General features: G+C 44.0%; 1 pseudogene; it reads right to left on the bottom strand.

Annotated features, from left to right (window-relative positions):
• Positions 1–282: 282 nt before the first annotated feature.
• Positions 283–2269, bottom strand: LOC118500188 (annotated as a pseudogene).
• Between the last annotated feature and the right edge of the window lie 20432 nt (positions 2270–22701).

Raw genomic sequence — 22701 nt, 5'->3', positions numbered from 1 at the left:
TCTCAGTCCTCACTCCTCGGCCCTGTGGGATCCTGAGGGCCTGGCCCTTCTTGTCTGTCGTGGTGCCTTTTTTGGAGTAGGAAGGGGAGGATGGGTTCTGGAGCCAGAAAAGGTACAGAAGACATGGACAAGGACACGAAGAAAACAGGAGAAATCATGAGGAGGGTGGCACATGGGCACAGAGACCATGAAACTGGAGAGGTAGGGGTGGGTTTTTCAGTATTTCAATATTTATCTTGACATTTTTGCTTTGTCACCAAACAAACAGAATTCCCACTAGAATTTAAGCTTTTTTTTTTTAACTCAAAGGCAATTTATTAATAGAAAACCATAATTTAAAGAATCCTGTTCAGAGATGGTGACCCTGGTGACCTCCCTTCTTGCGGGTGCTGTCAGAGGGGCGGTGGCAGGGGTGGGGTGGCAGCCTCAATTGGTGAGATCTTCATTCCAGAGCAGGCAAGCACTCCGAGAGCTGACAGGCCCCTGGTCCAGGGGTCTGGGCCCTGTTTCCTACTGTGGCCCAGAGGACAGTGATGCCCAGCGCCTTGCACCTCTGGGCCACACCCTGGGCAACTAACATGGCAGCATATGGAGAGGACTCATCTCTGTGAGCCAGTCACACTGCAGATGGTTTCCTTGCCAGAAAGATCGGCAACAAAGTGTCATTGAAGGATGCAAAGATGTGGCAGACACCCAATACATTTTCTCCTTCAGCACCTGAGGTCCACGGTTGGTGAACTGTTCTTCATTTTTCTCCTTTCTCTTGTGAGGTGCCATTTCTGTGCATCTTCTCCAGACTCCACCACCAGGAAGGGAAAAAAATAAAATTTAATATTTGTGTTCACCGTTTCACCTATGCAGCTAGTTGCCTGGCACACCGTAGATGCTCAATTAATATCTGTTAATTGAGTGACAGATTCTAACTGGTATGGTTTTATGGGCTTTTGGACTTTTCTATGGTGTTTCTGACAGTTACAAGCTTCCCCTGCTCTCCCTCCACAGCCACCAAGGCACACCACCCAGCTGCCCACAGGTGTGGGGTGGGCCTGGTGGCCAGGAGACCTGGACTCCAGGGTTGATTCTGCTCCTCTTGAGGTGAGGTGTGTAGCCAGACAAGTCTCTGTCCCTGGGTCTCAGTTTTCCCATGTGCAAAATGAGGAGAATGGATTGGGTTAACGGTTTGCAAAGACTTTTCCTCCCCACTCCCCGAAGCAGTAGAACACTTTCTTCAAAGAAATCTTAAGGGAAAAAAAACCTCAAAATACAAAATAGCTGATGCTCGAGGTTCTGTAAAGGGGCTGGAGTCAGTCCACCCTGCCCCATTCTTCTCCTCACAAGTTCTCTGCAACCCCTCTTGGGGGGCCAGTCAGTTCTGCTGAGCACGCAGTTCCCTGAGGGCCAGGAGGGAAGGAGTAAAGGCCGGAGCAGCCCCTCTCTGCCCACAAGGCCCAGGGAGCAGCAGAGGGGGTGCTCCGTGCGCATTCCATCCTAACTCAGTCCCCAGGGAGGCCTGAGTGAGGGACCAGTGATTCTGAGTTGGGGGTAAACATGGGTGTTTTTATGGGAGATGCGGGTGGTGGGTGGGGAGGGGGGCTCCTCCAGCACCAAGTCCAGCTCCAGCTCAGGAAACCCTGGAAGGACTAGTTTGAGTCAAAGTTATGTGTCCTGAAAGCTGGTGAGACTCTCTGGGAGCAGGGGCTCTGAGAATGTCCCAGAAGCAGAGCCTCCTCCCCACCTGCAAGGGAGGAAAGCTCTGATCAGCCAGCAGGTCATCACAAGACGCCACTGCCCTCTTGTGGTCACACTGACAGTGAAGCTGAAGTCCCTGATCCTGGGGGGTGCTCCAAGTGCCTGGGGGATGAGGACCCCCCCAAAGCCAGATTCTCTCTGTCGGGTCAGGCCCAGGGAGCTCAGGATATCTCTGCCTCCGCCCTCCCTTTCTCCCCACGCCCAGCTCGGAGATTTCCAGAACAGGAAACCAAAGTCACACAGCTCCATGTACCCAGCTGCAGGCTGGGAGTCAGAGACCCGGTGTTTGAACACTGCTGGCTTCAACGCGCTGTGTGCCCCAGATAAATCAGATAACCTCCCTGGGCCTCCAGATCCTCATTTATAAAATGACACTAACACTTTCTGTTCTGCCAGCCTCAGGAGCTGTTGTGAGGGCTTGTGAAACGCCCTTTGCGTGAGGCCCTGGACAGGTACAAAAGGTCCAAACTGGAGAGTCACTGTCAAGAGGGGAGCAAAAGAGGCAAGGCTGGGAGAAACCAGCCTGGAGAAACCGGTGCTCAGGAGCTGGAGAAGATGGTCCAAGGAAAGCGGGAAGGAGGAACTCACCAGGGTGAGCCCAGTAGCAGGCCCCCATGTTTCCTCCCCCCTCGCCTTTAGAAATTCAACTCATCTGCAAGAAATTCAGCCCATCTGCAGGGCTTCTCACATCCCAGCAATTCCCTGACAGGAGCTGCCCTGACTCTCCAGTCCCCCACTGTTGAGCCTTGGGCTGCCTCCATGGGGAGACACACATGATGACATCAGAGCCCTCACGTTCGCTGAACAACTGATGCACAGAGATCACGGTGTCGACTCCCCCCAGCCCCGAGGCACACAGAACAAGCATCACCTTTCCTCTAGTTCCCAACAACGCGGTCATTCTGTCTGAGGCCTCACCTTCACATTCGTATTTCTCGCAACGGTCTCTCACAGCAATGTAGACATTGTCTACCATGCATCTGCACACTCTTCCAGCCTGTCTCTACCCCTTATCCAATTCCAAAGTCACGTCTGCATTTTAGGTGTTTGTTACTGCAGCAGCCCAGAACCCCCAGAAGCTAGGAGAGAGGCCTGGGACAGCCTGTCCCTCACAGCCCTGAGCTGGAACCACTCTGCTGACACCTTGATCTCAGACTTCCAGCCCCCAGAACTGTGAGACGACACATTGCTGTGGCTTTAAGCCACCCAGTGTGGTCACTGTGTTACCGTAGCCCCGGGAAACTAGCACGCGTCACTTCATCCTCAGCTGCCGCAGGGCAGCCCCTCATCGAAGGCTCTGACCCCACCTCCTTCTCCAGTCTCTCCAGCTGGCCCCACTTCCTCCTGTGACCTCTGTCCTTGCATCCCTGCAGTGATCCCAAATCAGATTCCCAGTCCCCTCATGGTTCCACCTGTTGAGTCCCCATCACTCTCTTGACAATGATTGTCATGGCTCTTGTTTTCTGCCCTTGTCACGTGCCAGGCCCAGGTTAGTTTTACTTCCATTCTGTCACTGAATCCTCACACGAGCTAAGTGCCAACATCATCCCAACTTCCCAGAGAAAGCTGGGATTCAGAGAGGCTAAGTAACTCACCAGTGTCACACAGCTGGAATACGCCCCCAGGTTTGTCTTAGCTGCAAGTCTGTGCTCATAACCACTGCACACTCTGACCTCACACCCCCTGTCCTGCCTCTCTCACAGCCACCATTTCCAACTGCCTGCTGCACATTCCACCTGTGTCGCCCGAGGTCCCCTCCAGCTCTCTGTGTCTAAAACAAGCTCAGTGGTCCCCCTCACACACCTACCTCCCCGCCCAGCAGCTCTTCCCGCCACTTCCTGTGAGGGCCTTCTCCTTGACCGTGCTCCTGCCACTCTCTGGGTGCGGGAGATGCTGGGCCGCTTCTCTTTGAAGCCCTAGACTATCTTTTCAATTTTAAAGTGTTATTTACTGATTGATTTTTTTAAAAAGTTAAATACACTAGTATTTACTTTTTTTTTTTTGCTGTACAGTTTCATGGATTTTAGCACATGCCTAGTTTCTTATAACCATCACCACAAACAGGATACAGAACAGTTTTAACAATGCTAATCTCTGGAAACTTTGATCTGTTTTCTGTTCTGTATTAGTTTCCTGTGGCTGCTATAACAAATTACCACAAACTTAGTGGCTTAAAAGAACAGAAGTTTATTTTCTCACAGTTCAGGAGGCCAGGAGTCTAAAATCGGTATCGCTGGGCGGAAATCAAGGTGTTGGCAGGGCGGCGTGGCTCCTGGTGGAGGCTCTGGGGAGGAAATTGCTCTCTGCGTCATCAAGGGTCTGTGTGGAGGCTGCCAGCATTCCCTGGACGTGGCCATATTCAGTCCGTCCGCAAGGACAGCATTGCCAGTCTCTCGCTCTGTTCCGTCGTCCTATGGCCTTCTCCTCTGCATGAAGCCCCCATCTGCCTCCCGCCTCTTACAGAATGTAGGACCCACTTGGATAACCCAGGGTCGCCCTACCTCAAGATCCTTCACTTAATCACTTCTGCAAAATCCTTTTTTTGCTAGATGAGTTAACATTCACAAGTTCCCGGGATTAGAATATATAGATACCTTTTGAGGGGGAGGGGCATAGTTTAGCCTACAGCATGTCTCTGTCACCTTTCTCAGAAGGTCATATAAATGAAACCTTGTAATCTTTTGAGACTAATTTCTTCTATTCAGCAAACGCCTTTGAGAGCTATCCAAGTTGTTACATGTGTCCATAGTTCATTCTTTTTTATTGAGGAGTAGTGTTTCATCTTATGAGTGTATCAGTTTCTTTGTTCACTTACCAGTTGAAGAACATTTGAATTATTTCCACTTTGGGTGACTATAAATTGTGCTGTATAAACATTTATGGACAGTTTTTGTGTGAACATAGTTTTCATTTCTCTAGAGTAAAAATTCCAGGAGTAGGATTGCTAGGTTGTGTGTTGTGTGTATAACTGCAAGAAATGGACAAACCATTTTCCACAGTCACTAAACCACTGGTATTCCCATCAGCAATGCAGGAGAGGGCCAGGTGTTGCACGTCCTTGCCAGCACTTGGTTTTAGCTGTATTTTTTTTAAATTCTAACCGTTCTAATAGGTATATACTGGCATGTCATTGTGGTTTTAATTTTGAATTTCCTTAATGACTAAGAATGTTGAGCATCTTTTTATGTATGTATTTGCCATCTGCTTATCTTCTCTGGTGAAGTCTGCTCAAACTTTGTCTGTTTTTTTTTTTATTATGCTGTTTGTTTTCTTGCTGTTGAGTTTTGAGAGTTCTTTCTATATTGTAAAGACAAGGACTTTGCCAGACATGATTGGCAAATATTTTCCCCCATTCTGTGGCTTGAATTTTCATTCTCTTTTCTGTGCCCTTAGCAGAATAAAAGTTTTAAATTTTGATGCAACTAAGTTAATCTTCTGTTTTCTTTTATGGATCATACTTTTGACAACATATCTAAAGTCAATGTCACCAAGACTTTCTTTGATGTTTTTCTCACAAGAGTTTTATTGCTTTACATTCTATATTTAGTTTGATAATCCAGTTTAGGTTAATTTTTGGATATGGTATAAGATACAGTCAAGGCCATTTTTAAAAAATATAGCAGTACCTCAGTATTTGTCATTAATTCATTCTGGAACTTATGACAAGTGCCAAAACTGACAAGTACCAAACAAATTTTTCAAGTGACAAGGGATGAAGTGTTTTCTCTTGCAGGGTGGCATTGTGACTCATACAAATTCTAGCAAGTAGTGAAATATTTTTTTTTTCTCATCAAAATGCAGTAAGTACCAGGTTAAGTGAGTTCTGAAGCCAACAAGTACCAAAGTATGACTATATATGAATATCCAATTGTCCCAACACCATTTGTTGAAAACATCTCACTAAATTGCATTTACACCTTTGTCAAAAAATCAGGTGATCGTAAAAGTGGGGGGCTGTTTCTGGACTCTCTGTTTTGCTCCATTGAGTTATATGTGTATTCTTTCCCTAATACCACATTGTTTTAATTACTATAATTTATAGTATGTCTTAAAATCAGGGAAAATTCTTCTATTTTAATTCTCTATTTCAAAAATTGTTTTGGCTATTCAAGTTTCTTTACCTTTCCATGTAACTTTTGGAATCAGCTTCTTTATATCTACAAAGAATCTTTTTTGTGTGTGTCTTTGTAATTGTATATTTAAATTTATTTGGAGATACCATCAAAAGTTTACATTGTATACTTTTCTGAATATGAGTCTTGGCCCCAAGTCCAGCACTAAATCTCCCTGTAGGTCCCGGGTCACTCTTTGACCACTCCACATGTAGTAGCCAGGTTCTGTTAACTCGTTCTTCCATTAACTGGCTCACTGGAGTCCACCCTTCATCGTCACTGTCAAGGGTGTTGCATAAGAGGTTCAGCTCTTATGACTTATGTCTTATGACTTTACTCCTGAATGAGCGTTATAGGTTTCTGCTGATCCCTGCTTAGCCCACACCACCCTTCTGCATCTTGCTGAAATCTGTACTTGGAACCCTTCACTGGCTCCCCTTTGCTTATTGAAGCAAGTCCAGATTCTTTAGGTTGGCATTCAAGGTCCCTTCAGTCTGATTGCTTCCATTCTCCCAGCCTTCTCTCTTCCTTTACCCTTGATATACCTCCTATCTGGTTGCACTGGGAGGAGATATCTTCCTCTTTGAAGGCCTCAGAGTTTCCTACTTCAGTGTCCTTACACTTGCTGCTCCTTTTGCCCAGCGTGTCCATCAATCCCCTGCTGCCGGCCCCTCACAACCCTTCTGTATTCATCTCCTGCTGATTGGTATAGTCAAACAATGTTAATTACTGAGCATTCTACTGAAGACACCCTGGCAGACAGGAACACACCCCTGTTCTGCAGGACAATACATGTACACAAATAGCTGGAATGCTATGTAATTTGCGCTAAATGCCAAATCTTAAGGACTTAGAAATTCAGAGAAGAGAAGACAAATGCTTTTAGAGATAATCAGAGAGTTTTCTTCAAGGCCTAGGCCAAATTCTACTTCCTCACAAAAGCAGACCTACCTCCTAGCAGCCTAAAGAATGGGTGTGTGTGGCTCTGACTAGTGCAGCTCAGAGGAATGAGCACCAGCCTGCGAAGCAAAGGGTCACTGGTTCGATACCCAGTCAGGGCACAGGCCTGGGTTGTGGGTCTGGTCCCCAGTAGGGGGTGTGCAAGAGGCAACCACACATTGATGTTTCTCTCCCTCTCTTTCTCCTTCCCTTCCCTCTCTCTAAAAATAAATAAATGAAAGCCTAAAAACAAAAAAGGAATGGGCGTGTGCATGTGCACACACATACATTAAAGGTGGGGTGGGCAGGAGGCATGTGGGAAATCCACCTCTAGTTTATGAAGGGAGCTTAGTGAACTCCTTGGTGATTAATAATATTTATTTATCTGTATAACAGGTAGCTTGTTTAGTAAACAATAAACAATTCTTGTTTTGATTACTCAGAGAGAAAAAAACAATATTACTTTAGAGTTTGGGAAATTCAGGGGGAAGAAATACCAGGCGTAGCTTACACACACATTATGAGACTAAAAGAAAAGGCATATAGTACTCATTACCTGACTCTGAAAGGGAAGTGGCTGAAAGAGTTTCAGGAAGGAAAGTCCAGTCCCACCAATGGCTGATTATTGCTATAGGAAGTAAACAGTAGAATGTAAAGACGCTGGTGCTTCTTCTTTATCTTGGCACCCCCAATACTAGACTAGCAGGCACTCAGCAGATAAGTGCAGCAGGCACTCAGTAGATAAGTATTTGAGCTCTGCATTGTTCTTGACTTGTTTGAAAAGTTGAATGGAACATTACTGGTTTGGTTTTAGAACCCAGAGATAGGTACAGGCAGGCTTACTCGGAGGAAGAGCCAAAAGACTGTGGCACAGCCGCCTTTCAGCAGCATTGATAAATCACAGGCTAAACTTCCAAGAAGACTTAATTTCGAGCCCTGGCTGGTGTAGCTCAGTGGATTGAGCGTGGGCTGTAAACCAAAGTGTCGCAGGTTCGATTCCCAGCCAGGGTATATGCCTGGGTTGCAGGCTATAACCCCCAGCAACTACACATTGATGTTTCTCTCTATCTCCCTCCCTTCCCACTCTGAAAATAAATAAATAAAATCTTTTAAAAAAGACTTAATTTCTTGACGTTTCTACCAGTTTCTTCCCTATTCCCTAATGTCTCAGCTGGCAGGGTCACTAATCCTTCTAAGAGTGACCATTTCCAAGCAGCTCCTCCTCATGCAATTGAGACCTTCAAACTTATTAAAATGCAAAATGGTCAGGGCTAGCTAGGTGCTATATCATTTAAGCCTCTAGGTCCCTCTCCCATGCCAGGCCCTAAAGCAGGTGTTTTTAACTTGGGAGCCAAGGATGGGCTCGGGGGATGCATGAATCCTTTGACACTGTTTGTCAAAGTGTGTGAGCATATGCATATGGGCATCTTTTCTGAGGAGGAGGTTCATATCCTCTGACTAGACTCTCAAAGGGATCGGTGACTCCAAAAAGATTATAAAATCTCTGCTTTGGGGAGACAGGCCAAGCTGACCCTCAAAGACGGAGCTTGTTGTCTAACCGAATGAGTCAGAGCAACAGAAGACATTATTGAACCTCTGAACATAATAGAAGCTTTGATCTCTCTCCCTTTTCTTTGCCTCTCTGCTCTTAACAGCACCCCTCCGTCAGGCCCCTCCCCTTTACCACCTTGGGGAGTAAGGAAGGAATTCAAATGCAGAGAAGTGACCATATGTCCTTCCAAAGGTTTATGAAAGAAAGGAAGAATTTTATAGTCTTCTGGGGAGATAGATTAATCCACATTAGCTCGAGGCAGAGGAATCAGGCTATTTAAGATAACATCATCTAAAAAACAACCCTCTTATTTGTCTCCAGATCAGGTGCCTGGGCTCTGTATAGGAAGCTGATAAATGATTTAGTTATGTTTCTCATTTGGGAAAAGCGCCTGCTTTTATCTCTGTGATTGCTTCTTTATTTGGCAACTCACGAACTTCTTATCCGTTTTCCCTAGTATAATTGCCTGGCCCCTCTCCACTGCTAGCAGTAATGTAAGCAGGTTTATCTTTCCATTTTCTTCTGGAGTTTAATATTGTTTAAGCAAACTAATTGTGCTCTATTTCACTTTGCTTTATTTTCCTGTGCCAGAGTTAGCAATTGGCTATCTGGGTTTTACTTGTTCTATTCCTTCATAAAGTTTCACTTATGAGGTTCCCCATCTCTTTCTTTCCTTGTGTAAGCACTGCTCTCCCCCCTATACTAGGATAAGCATAGCTCTAGGGGAGGTGGGATATGCAGAGGTAAATGAGGTTCAGGCCCTAACCAGAGTTACTAGTGAGAACCACCAAGGTTGTTCATTGTACAAGGGTGCCTGGCTAAGGAATCAGCGGGGACTGAAATTTAGCTGCCACTCTGCCTGCACAGCCATGCACCCTGGAGCTAGCCTGTGTCCACTGGGAGGAAAGAATGCTTTTTTTTTTAAGTCCCATATGGGCTAGAAGCAACCCTTCTCTTAGTATATAGTTGTTATTTACTAGAATAAAGGCATATTAAAATCCTAGACATCCAATTAGAAGTCTTGACATCCAGGTTTGGTCCTCAATACTCAGGAGCTTCTTCTCTCTGAGTCTCAGTTTCCTCTTCTGTATAATGATTGTGTTTGATTCAAATTCACTTTGGACTCTCTAATACTTGTCAAATTTAAGTGAAGTGATTCCACTCATCCATCTATCCATCCATCCATCCATCCATCCATCCATCTACCCATCCATCATAAGAATATGGGCATCCAGGGGGACAGATGGGGTTAGCCCTTGCAGGAAAGAGATGCCACCTGGTGAGACCTTTTCCAGTAAAGTATGCTTTCATGATCTCTGATGACAGATATCTGTCTTTGACAAAGATCCTTTCTCTCCCATCTGAAAGTCAAGGTATTTACATGTCTCACTCCAGAGAGCAGTCATGTCATTATAGATACAATCAATCAATACGATCAGCCCACAGCCAGTCATGCAGCACAGAGAGACTAGAGGATGTGTGGGCTGATCCACCCACTACCTCAGCATGAAATATGACCACAGCTATAAAGACTAATGAACTTCGCTCTCACAGCCTCTGACCCCAGGAGAGATGGTGGGTGTTTTTACAATTAAAGCACCTGGAGTCCAAATAGAAGGCAACAGACAATTATAAATATTGGATGAAATTGACCTTTGGTGCGTGGGGTGGTCATAAAGCCATGGCCAAGCATTGGGCCAAGCATTCGAGCAGGAGGGTGTAGGTGGTGTGCTGAGGCAGGAAGTGAGAGATGGCTCTGCTGGGAAAGTGATTCTTTTGGGGGTCCCATCCCCAGTACCCAGGCAGGCAGGCTGGGGCATTTTGCTCCTTCAGAACCCATTTCTTTCATCTGTTAAAAGAAAAGCCTGATTTCTTTTATCTGTTAGACCCAGCCCTCTGCCAAAGAGTGTTTGCAGTGGGTAGTAATAAAGATACCTCACAGTAAATTTCAAACAAGCTGGAAGGCTTTTTTAAAGCCTCGCTGTAGAGAGTCAACATTCATTCATTCACTCATTGGTCTACTTGGTGAAATAACACCCAGCACTGTGCTGGATACTCAGTTTGGTCCATATGGTCCTTGTCATTTAGGAGTTTATGAGGTGATTGAGGGTGAAAATGTATATTAAGAAACTAGAGAAACTAGGTTTCCTGGTATATAGGGATTTAGGAAAGGCTAAGAAAAGACCTAGCTTGTAATCCTCATTCTGCTGCTTCTGATTAGGTGGCTTCAGGACCTCAACTTCCTCAGCTGTTAAATGGATCGTGGGACTAGGTCAATCAGTGGTTTTTAAACTTCCACAGGCATAAGGATTCTCTAGAGAACTTGTTAAGCTGCAGGTGCTTGAGAATTTCAGAGATTCTGCTTTCCAGTGCCTGCAGAGGGCTGGAACTTGGACTTTATTAGTCCCCTGATCCTGACCCCACCCCCTGGAGGATTCTGATGTCAGGGTCTCTGGACATATTTTGAAAAGCTCTGGGCCAAACACTCTAAATAAAGGTAATTTTCTTGAAAACAGTTCAATAGTTCAATGGTAGGCAGAGAGTAATCAGATGGGAAAATGAAAGAGCCAGGGGAGCTCAGAGATGGGTGATTTCAGAGTGAGGGGGGGACCAGGATTTGGGTGCTCACAGAGAAACTGAGGTTCAAAATTGCTAGGATGTATGAGGTTTGGCTGAGGCTGTGGTTCATCCTTCAATCCCCTGAGGGAAGAGAGGAGCTGTGTTTCTTAGCTATCAGTGCCACCTCCAAGAGCAAGTACATGGTGAGCTGTTGAAAAATGTTTGGGGCTGTCACTGCATGCACCAATGGAGTCACCTCCAACCATTAGGATGGGACCAGTTTCTTGGAATTTGGAAAAGAAACGGGTATTTATACATATTATATTTTCATAACATTTAAAAATATTTATCATTACCTAAACTATGAGAACTAAAACCAAAACAGATATGTAGCAGGATAAAGCTTAAGAGGTGATCTTTATTTGAGTAAGTCCAATTTTTTTCCCAACTTAAAAAATTCAGAGTTGGCTTACTTGGTCAGGCATAGGCAAAAAGGAAAATAAAAGAAATTGTAAAATGGTAAGCACAAGCCCAATATTCAAAGTAAACACTTCTAAAGCACATAAATGTTCCCAAAGTTCCATTCAGTGGCTCAAGCTGGAAGTCCAAGAGAAGGCCGTGGTTTGTCCTGTGTGTGACACCAAGAGGCAGGTGTGTGCATGAGGCAGTATATGGGGATGCTGAAATGTGGAGGCCACTCCTTGGATGGGAATGGCCAAGAGACTAAAGATGTAGAAGATGCACATCTGTGAAATACTTGAATGGCCTTCATTCCTGGTGAAAGCCCAGAGAATCTTCTCGTTCTGGAAGAGCAGTTCCAATAAGAATCCAAGAAGGAAAATGGGTGGAGGCCCCTAATGTGGCTGCAAGTTAGGTCCAGTCACCTGGGGAGGTGGCATCCTCTTATTGGTGAGATCACATCAGCACTCCTGGGACAGCATCAACTATGTCACCCACCATTAGTGAAGGAGAGAGGCTTCTAGAACTGGGTAGAAGCCAATTGGAAGTCACAAGTTCACTTCTAGATCCAGACTTTAAACAGAGAAGGATTCACTCAGAAAAGCAGACCATGATTCAAGAGACAGTCAGGGCTAGCTTTGTGGACTTGGTGTTGCACAGGGCCTGATACCCAGACAGCCCCATGCTTGGCTTAATGCTCTGCTGTTGTCATCTTGAAATTCCTAGCAATGTTCTCTTTGAACTTGTGTTTTGGCTTTCTGAGCACAGAATGCCAGTGGACCCAAAATGCATGGAAGTTGAGTGAGACAAGGTACAAGGTAAGCAGTGTGTGAAGTCTGTGACTGAGTTAGCCAAGCTGCTGACAGCCCAGAGAGGCACACTTTCCCTTAGAACAAGAACTGGCTTCCAAAGAAGAAAGAAGGCAGTGGCATTCTAAGACACATGAAAGACCAAGCAACTTTTCACTTATGCTACTTTCCTGTATTTGCCAACCTCTTACACTGAAATTGATGACATTAAAAAAAAAGGAAAATATAGGGTAACTCAATAGTTCCTTTCTCTCAGTCCTTCCTTACTCATTAGTAGGCCAAAGGTAGAGAGTCTTGGTAGAATGTACAGGAATCGAGAAGCAAAACTTAAAAGTTTAGTTAGTTTTTTGTAGCATTTCTACCATTCTGGTAAGGAGTAAATACATATATGTAACTGAAAATGCAAGTTTGGTTGCCTGCCTCAACAAAAGCCAAATTTGTGAGACAGGTGCTGGTGCAAGAGGAAAGAGGTTTATTCAGGTGCTACTACCCAACCTGGGAGAATGGTGGACTCCCATCTCAAAGACCATCCACTGATCCTGCTTAAGTCTGCAGTTCTTATAGAGATAGGGAGGGGAGGCCTCTTTTCTGTCCAATTATCTTGCCAGGTAATGGGCTCTCAGGCCCTGTCCATTAATCTTTCTAGTGTTCTGACACACTTAGGTACTGTCCACTCATATTTCTGGTCTTTGGCATTCTTGGTTCCTATCTATTCATATTTCTGGCCCTCTCAATGTAAGAACCTCCCCTGCACCATCGTGGCCAATGGGAGAGACTCCCAGTGCTCTGTCTACTGTAATGTGTATACATGTAACTACAAAGTGAGAATTGTATAATTTCAGTGATTGTGCATACAAGATAAATGCTCCTATATTTAAATGCTCATATATTTGCATTTAAAATGCCATAGAATATAAAAATGAGTGGTAAAGTTCATGCTAATAATGAGGAAATTTAATTTTTCTTAGATTGACATAAAAAATAGAAAACACTACATCAAGTCAGACACTGCAGAAAAAAGAAAAGAGCTATGTATTTTAATATTTTTAATGGCATTTTTCTTGCTTTGTGGCCAAGGGACAAATTTTTATATTGCACTGTGCCCAGCAAATTATGTAGTTGGCTCTTGGGTAGATAACACCTTCAGTTCTGGCAGGTGGATCAGAGGGCAGTTTGAGCTCAGAAGAGTTCTCTGTAGTGGGATTTTATATCATATCTTTTTGGAGTTACAGTCACTGGAAGCATTGGTGTCTTGGTTTTACTTGTATTAGTTTCTGACCTCAGCTGGTAGCTTGCCTCTTCTCTCCAAAATGAGTTCTTTCTGCAGCACCAGCAGTGTGCCTGCTTTCACAGACTTTCTGACCAAGATGAGCAATTTAGGGTTTATTACATCTCATCCACCCCTACTCCATAATTCTTCCTCCTATTCATAAAGTCTCTGCTATCAGCTTTCACTCCCTCAGCACCTGAGGGCACTCTCTCTCCGCCTCCCCATTCATCCTCCTGCAGAGCCATGCCTCTCTGCCAGTCCAGGTCATTAAGAACCTGTGCTCTGGCTGTGAGGCTGTGCATCCATTTTCCAGGTGAGCTTTGATGGAATGCTGTGTCCCAGGGTCAGTGTCCAGCTTCTTTGTGCCTCTAGCTCATGCCTCATCAGTCAGTTAGGGTTGGAAATGGACTACATTTGTCAACCATTCTTGTTTTCCCTGACTTTTGTCTTCTCACCCTGGTCATCAGGCATTTCAGCAGCCCAGCACAATTATTCAAAATGAGAGTCTCATCTTTTTGTGCAATAGAGCTTCTTCTAGAACTTTCTGAGATTTCGATAGGATTTGATTTATTTACATAGCTCAGTATTTCATTCATTCTGATCTTCATCATCGTATTTTTGTAACAATTTAAGGCTGGAATTTTCTTTTCTTGAACTTAATAGTGCACAGGTATATCTTCACTTTATTTACATTATCTTTATTAGAGATTCTGTTCCCTTCTGGAAGTTTTATAAAATACCAGTAAGAATGTGTAACCTTTCCATAGAATTCCAGGTTTCTAATAAATTCTTTACATCATGCTCTTCTTAGCTCCCCAAATAGCAAGCACATTTCCTGTGCATTTGAGTTATTTCTTCAAGTCATCTGATTGTATCTTTAAATCCAGACACTTCCTGAGCTACAGGTTTTGGGGGGTCTTGATGTCTCTAAAAAACAATCTTTGCTGTTTTTATATTGTTCTTAATTGGATAACCTTTTATTTTGGAAATTTTGTACCTACAGAAAAATTGGGAGATTAGTGTCATGAATATCCCATATACTCCTCATCAAGATTCACTAATTATTAACATTTTGCCATATTTTCTTTATCTTTGTGATATATACTTCTTTGCTGAATAATTTGGAAGCAAATCACAGATGTGACACTGCATCCCTAAATATTTCAGCATAATTCTCCAATAAATAAGAACATCTCAGAAAATTAATAATTCCAAAATTTAAAATACAGCCCAATTAAAATTTTCTTATCTGTCCCAAAATGAATCTGACAACTTCTCAATCATGTTTAAAAATTCTGCTAAGATCATTTCAAACTACTGAGCAATCTATTATTTGATCACTTGATGTCTTCTACTCTTCATGCTAAGGCACATCCCTGCCCCCAAAGAAACAGGCAAGTGCACCAGTCTCAGGAAGGAATAGAAGTTCCACACCCAGGGCACATGATAAAAATCCAGCCTGGATGAAATTTCTTAGGTAGGGTGGCCAGTAGATCTCAGTATATCAATTTAGGAACTCTTCTCCACTGCTGTCAGACATAGTTGCTTTCCTGAGTTTATTTCTTGGCCAAATTCTGAGGCGCTGATGCTTCCAAGCTCTGGTGCAATTAAGTTCCCAGACTCTCCCAACATATTTAAATTCTTTTCAGGCATTTTCAGTCTAACAGAAAAATGTTAACTTCTCTACCAGCAAGTGCCTCATGTAATTCCTTGCTATCTTCCACTCTGAGTGTCATTTGGGATAGTGTTGATCCTCCTATAGTTTCTTCAGAAAAAGTTCAGAGAACAGTCTTTCCTAAGTTCTTGCATGTCTAAAAATGTTCAAATTTCTATTTTTAAAATAAAAACTTGGTATAAAAATTTTAGATCACACTTTCTTTCCTCGAGGAAATTTTAGGACTTGCTCCACTGTCTTCCAGCTCTGAGAGCCGACTCCGAGGAGCCTGAGCACAGCGGGCCGCTTCTCCTGTTCTCTCTGCCTAATGGCCCCAAAGCATCTTTCTGTGATTTTGCTAGAAGGGGTTTTGGTGATGAGAACCCTTGTCAATTTTTTCTGGAATCAGCTATCCCTTTTCAATAGCTAGACAATTCATGTCTTCCTTGCTTTCTGAAAAGTTTCAATGAATTGCGTCTTTATTTGTTCTATTACATAATTTCTGGTGTTTACTTCAGACCACCATTTGTGTGTGTGTGTTAAATTTTCTCAGCTTTTTTTGTCCTTTTCTTAATTGTTTTTTTTTTTGTAGTGTTTTTCGTACATTTTATTGAGGTATAACTATAAACAAGAAAATGCACATATTTAGTGTACAATTTGATAGATAAGTTTTAACACATATATACACCCATGAAACCATTGCCACAATCAGTGAACATATCACCCCCAAAAGTTTCCCTGTGTGCTTTATAATCCCTCCCTAAATTCTTTCCCACCCCTTCCCCATTCCCGTGTACCACTGATCTGCTTTCTCTCATGTTAGATTAATTTGCATTGTCTAAAATTTTATATAAATGGTATTGCACAGAATATATCCTTTTTACTCAGTATATTGAGAGTCAACCATGTTGTTGCATGTATCAGTAGAAGTGGTGAGAGCAGACATCCTTGCCTTGTTCCTGATAACATGGGAATTTTTCACCTGAAGAATCATCTCTAGGTGATTCTCTCCCTTGACCCCTGACCCCCTGCCTCTTCAAGTAGTTTCTTCACATGCATGCACTTATTTTTAATAGATTTCAGTTGAAGCCTTCAGAGGGGCCTGTGCGGATCCCTGGAGTTATCTGGAGCGTTCGCTCTTGCTCTCGCCCTCTTCCTCTGTTCTCTCTATATTATTCCCTGACAACTCTAGTCCCCTTGAGACAGGATAGTTAAGAAGCAAGTGGAATAGGGAAACTAAGATAGGTGAACACAATAACCAAGCTATTTACAGCCAGGTGGAAGGTGGTCACCGGGGCAGAAGGCCCTGAGTGCCTGGCAAAACTGGGGAAACAAGGACCTGGCCCCCAAGGTACTCTTTCCTCCCTGGAGACAACATCTAGGCTTCAGTTGTGTTTCAGCTCCAGGCCCATAACAGCAGCAAAACCAGGTGGGTGATGCCAGAGCCAACTGTAGTGACTAAAGACCCTCTGCCCTGTCACTGACCAATCAGTGGAGACCATGACCCTGAAAGGGAACACCTGGAGAACTGATGAATATTCTGCTGAAACCCTCCTCTGAGAACTGCCCTAAGATTCCCACCTGCAAGAAAGAAGTAAAAACCTCAAGACAAGGGACCCAGATAATTCTCTCCCTCTAGGAGCACCTCTGAGGCATTTTCCTTCTCCCCCCTCTGACTTCTTTCCCTACAAGCACACATCTCCTAAACTCTAAGCAGGGGCGTCCAACCTTTTGGCGCCTCTGGGCCACACTGAAAGGAGAGTTGTCTTGGGTCACACATTAAATACACAAACACTAATGAAAACTGATGAGCAAAAAATAGTTAAGTAAATTTATGATTTTGTGTTGGGCCGTCTCAGCCATCCTGGGCTGCATGCAGTGGGTTGGATACCCCTGCAAGGCAATGGGCAGCTGGCAGCTTCTCCCAGGCTGATCCCCTGGACCTGTTCCTATAGCCCCCTTTGCTCTGACTTCCCAGTGAGTTAAGGCAGCCCAGCCCAGGCTCTCCTGTTGCTCCTTCTATGCTAAGCCCTTCCTTGTTTCACTGTCCCCAACTTTAATAAATGGATCCTCATAGTCACCTGGACTCGTGTTGTGAAATCTTTCCCAAACGAAGTCAAGAACCAACACACTACTAGCTGGCCCTAGGCAGACCCACTCAGGGCCAGGCCCCTGTCCGGTAACATCCTTAATCTTCAGGTCTTCTAGCTCCTTCTACTGAACTGAAAGATCACCAGGCTCTGACTGGGTTTTCCCTTCTCTGTGCTGTAACTGGGGACAATTGTAGGATTTGTCTCATTTATTTACCATCTCTCAGGGATCACTGAACATCATTGGTGACATCCAGTATTTTGAACATCATTGCTTCATATAGTTTGTCTGCTTTTTAGTTTTATTGTTTTTTTAATGAGGGTAAATCTAAGTCCCTGTTATTCTACCAGTTCACAAGTAGAAGTTATTGTTGCATAGACTTTTGTTGAATAAACTTTGAATGAGGGGTATTTTTCCTCCATCTGATACTTGCAGGAGCTCATGCAGGAAGTTATGTTCCAAACCAGCAGGATTTTCCCTTAAAACCCAGGCCTGGTATTAAAGTAAAACCTCTCTCCCCACATTCTCACACTAGTATTTGTTAGGTCGGAGTCGCTCAAGAAACCAGATGGACACAGTGAGCTAAGGAGAACAGGGTTTATTAGTGGGGAATAAGGGGGAAAGTGGAGCCAACCGAGGGAGGTTAAGAGGAAAGTGAGGCCAACCAAGGGAGGTTGGGACTTAGATCAGGGTTTTTAAATGCAAAAACCTGTGGCTGAGGTATTAGAGTCTGATTGGCTAGAGCTGGTTGCTGGGTGAAAGCTGCATCGTGTTAGGCCAGATGAGCCGACCCCAGACCCCAATCTTCTTGGGTAGGGTCTACAGGCAGCTTCCTACAGTGCCCTTTTCTCACCTGGTGATTTTCATTCCTCCTAGGCCTGCCTAGATCTAACAGTATTTTCTTACAAACATGGTAGGACTGTGTGATTGCTACCCCTCTCTTTCCTTCCTCAGGACCAAACTAGATCCAGGGAAGTTGTTTCCTGGTCTGGGTGCTGAATTTTACTCTTTTAAGTAAAGGACTCAGGTTTTAAAACCTAAGGTGTGCCCTCACCTTGGACAAGTGTACTTTGCAAACTCTGAGGTCTGCAGCCCCTACACTCTCTCCTTTTCCTTCCCTTGCTCCTGATCTACTTCTACATCTTTTGACACTCTTGCCATTTATTTAGAGTTTTGACTTTCTTATAGTTTTAACAAAATAGAGTTTACATTTCTGTTTCATGTTCTCCTTGTTTCTTTTAGGGGATTTCCAGAAGGACAGAAAAACATCAACTTGAAACTATCATCTTCAAACTGGAAGTCAGGGGGCATGCAATTGCCGTGGTTGTCTCGAGTATATTTTTTACATCTCCACTAAGTCTGGCACAGTCTCTGATCTCTAATAGGAATCAATAGTGTTTGAAGAATGACTATCAAGCCAATACAGCAATCTCCTTATAAACTAGGCCTGCATATTAAGGTAACCCTTTCTTCCTCTCTACCAGAGATGTCCCAGAAGACATGGACATCTTTCCCCCATTGAGTCTGGAGCTTCCTCAGGCATGGATAGAGCTGATGAAAGTCTAAGAACATGAGGCTGTCTGAAGTCTGTCTTCCAAGAATGTGGGCTTTTGTGATGGGCAAATGTGAATTTGAAACTCAGCTATAACATTTGCTATTTGTTGGACCTTATACTCATCAGGGTTTTCCAGAGAAAGAGAACCAATAGGATGGAGATAGACAGATTGTTATAGAGGTACTATTTATCTACTTATTTATCTAACTATATATTTCCTCTATATCTACATCTATCTATATTTTTTAAAGCTATTTTTAAAAGATTTTATTTATATGTATTTTTAGAGAGAGGGGAAGGGAGAAAGAGAAGGAGAGAAACATCAATGTGTGGTTGTCTCTCACATGCCCCTGACTGGGGACCCAGCCTGCAACCCAGGCATGTGCCCTGACTGGGAATCAAACTGGTGACCCTTCAGTCAGCACGCTGGCACTCAATCTACTGAGCCACACCAGCCAGGGCTGGCTATCTATCAATCTATCTATCTAAAGAAAAATTTTAAGGAACTGACTCATGTGTTTGTGGGGATTGGCAAGTCTAAAATCTTCAAGGCACGTCAGTGGGCTGGAAATTTTGGCAGAATTAATATTACAGTCTTGAGTCTGAAGGCAATCTGAAGGCAGAATCTTCCTGTTGGGTGGGTAGGGAAACAGACTTGAGTCTTTTCTCTTAGGATTTCAACTGATTAGATGAGGCCCAACCACACTATGGGCAGTAATCAGCTTTACTCAAAGACTATTGACTTAGGGGTACTTCCTGTCAAGATGGTGATATAGGCAGATATGGCTCACCTCTTCACACAACCGCATCAAAATTACAATTAAAATATAGACCAATCATCACTCAGGAAAGCCAGAAATTGAGTTGAATGGAAGTCTGACAACTATGGAATTGAAGAAACCACATCCATCTAGACTGGTAGGAGTGGCGGGGACATGGAATGGGCTGGCCCCACACCCATGTGGATAAAAGTTCAGGAGGGATATCTTGGGAGTGAGGAGTCCCAGACCCACACCAGGCCCCCCAGTCAGGGATTCCAGTGCCAGGAAGAAAAGTTCCCACAACTACTGACTGCAAAACCCAGCGGGTATTGAGTTGGTGCTGCTGGAGCCCTAAGCAATTCCTCTTGTGAGGAACCCATGGACTCACCTACTCATACTGACTCCCTCTGAGCTCCGGCACCCAAATGGTAGCTTGAAGGTCACCAGTGGCATACAGGGAGAGACTGAAGTGTCTGGCATCTGGGTGAACAGAGGCCATTGTCTTTTGGCTGAGTCCTCCCCACACAGGTCCAGTAGGCTGGTACCATAACTGAGACTCCATCAGCCTGGCCAACACTGTGTGACCCACCTTGAATTCCCAGAGATTCCCAGAGACTCCGTTCCACTGAACTTACAGGCTGACCCATGCTGCTTTTCCGTAAGAATGGCTGGTCTTGGCTCCTAAATCCTATCAAACAAGCAACAGCTGGCTTTATTGAGCTTTAGATTAGAGTCACAGCTTGGCCTCACTTGAGAAGCTCTAAGCAAGCCCAGTACAAGTAGCGGCCATCTGAGATTGCTTTATAGCTCAGGTAGGGAGCCCTGGGTAAAACACAGGTAGGGCCTGGCCTTGGCCTGCACCACCCAGGAAAACCCAGGGCCAACATACCCAATAAACAACTATAGACCACATCAGAGCACCACCACCCTGCCTCTGCACAGCTGATCCTCCACAGAAGTCAGAGGTTGGTGGTCAGTGGTGACAGCCGGTCCTTGCAGTTTACTGGCCTGGGTAAATCCCTCCCATTGATTTGCCAACAGCAATCAAGGCTCAACTACAAGAGGAGGGTGTACTCAGCCCACACAAAGGGCACACCTCGAGTACCCAGGTGGGTGATAAGGGAGGCTGTGCCACTGCACCCTTTAGGACACCTACTACATTAAGCCACATTACCAAGTCACAGAGTCAAAGCAGCTCTACCTAACACATAGAAACAAACACAGGGAGTCTGCCAAAATAAGTAGACAAAGAAACATGGCCTAAATGAAGACAGATTAAAACGCCAGAAAAATTGCTGAACAAAATGGAGATAAGCAATCTATCAGATGCGGAGTTCAAAACACTGGTTATAAGGATGCTCAAGGAACTTGAGTGAGGATCTCAGCAGCATAAAGAAGACCCAGTCAGAAAGAAAGGATAACTAATTGAAATAAAGAACAATTTATAGGGAAACAACACTAAAATGGGTGAATCTGAGAATCAAATCAATGATTTGAAACATAAGGATACAAAAACAACCAATCAGAGCAACAAGAAGAAAAAAGAATCCAAAAAAATGAGGCTAGTGTAAATGTCCTCTGGGACAACTTTAAGAGGTCTAACATTCACCTCATAGGGGTGCCAGAAGGAGAAGAGAAAGAGTAAGATATTGGAAATCTACCTGAAAAAAGTGAAAGAAAACTTCCCTAATTTGGTGAAGGAAATAGACATGCAAGTCTAAGAAGCACAGAGAGTCCCAGTGATGATGGATACAAAGAGGCCCACTTTGGGAGGCCCACATCATTATTAAAAGGCCAAAAGTTGAAGATAAAGAGATACTCTTAAAGGCAAGAGAAAAGAAGTTACCAGCAGGCTGCCAGATGGGAGGGGTAGGGAGAGAATGGGTAGGGGTAGGGAGAGGTAAGGGATTAAGAAGTAGGGAGAGAATGGGAGGGGTAGGGAGAGGTAAGGGATTAAGAAGTACAAATAGGTAGTTACAGAATAGGTATGGGGTATAAAATATAGTATAGGAGATGCAGTAGCCAAAGAACTTATATGAATGACCCATGGACATGAACAATGGGGACGGGATTGCCTGAGGGAGTAGGTGGTGCTGGGTGGATGGGGGCAAAGAGGGAAAACTCAGGACAACTGTAAAAGCATAGTTGATAAAATATAATAAAAAAAAACACTATTGATGTAATCACATCTAAAAAATAACTTCACAGAATCATCTAGACTGGTGTTTGACCAAACAACTGGGCACTGTTGCCTAGCCAAGTTGATACATAAAATCAACCATCACATACCTTGTGTAATTTATTCAATCTCACTGATCCTCAGTTGTCTTGTCTTTAAAATGGGGCTATTGTTATATCTTCCTCACAAGACTATTATGAAAATAGAATTGGGTAAGTATATAAATCCATAAGTATATAATAACATAACATCCATCATAACACCTGGCAAATAATAGGTACTTACAAATGAAAGAGACTCTTGTTTTGTCTAGAAGATATGCCTTGTATGGTCTCCTGGAATCTGGTCCACTCTCTTCCATGTTCCCCTACCCTCTGTCTGTACTAAGGGCTAGAAGTTTCAAAATCTAATATGCTAGACTCCCCTGCAGGTAGAATTTAGGCTGGGGTAAATTTAGGCAAGATTTGGAAGGAGAAAGTAAACAAGATTGGACAGATATGCTTGCAGCTATCAAAGGCCAAGTTCTAGCTGCCAGTCACCAGCTTCTTGAATTCACATCATTGTGAAAGCAGCAGTAGCAACAGCAGTTTCCTGACTTCTGGCCTATAGCTGTGTAGGTATGACCTTGAACCAGTAGCCTTGAAGTGGCCCCTGGCTTCTATTTCTCTTATAAGCACCCAATTGCTTATATTAAGTCTAATTTCTTTGGGCCTGAAATACCTAGAGTGGTTTCTGTTTCCTGTGCTGAATCCTGGCTGCTACGTGTGGCCTCATGATGTGCTTCCTTCTGCTTGCTGGAGGGTCTACAGATTGGCTGGCACTCTACCCACCAGGTCTAGGAAGGCTCTGTGGAACTTCCTCAACAGGACCTGTCAGAAAGCGTCAAGGCCCCATGATTAGAGCTGTCATGATGATGTAAGAAACAGAGGATGCACCAGCAACAGTCCATCCAACACAGAGCATTTTACTAATTGTACTGATGGTGCTCTTGCTTTGGATTAAGATCTCAGTG

Source organism: Phyllostomus discolor, chromosome 4, assembly GCF_004126475.2.
Source record: "Phyllostomus discolor isolate MPI-MPIP mPhyDis1 chromosome 4, mPhyDis1.pri.v3, whole genome shotgun sequence".
Taxonomy (NCBI): domain Eukaryota; kingdom Metazoa; phylum Chordata; class Mammalia; order Chiroptera; family Phyllostomidae; genus Phyllostomus; species Phyllostomus discolor.
Note: the sequence above shows the minus strand (reverse complement) of the source record. Positions and strands in the feature narration are given on the sequence as shown.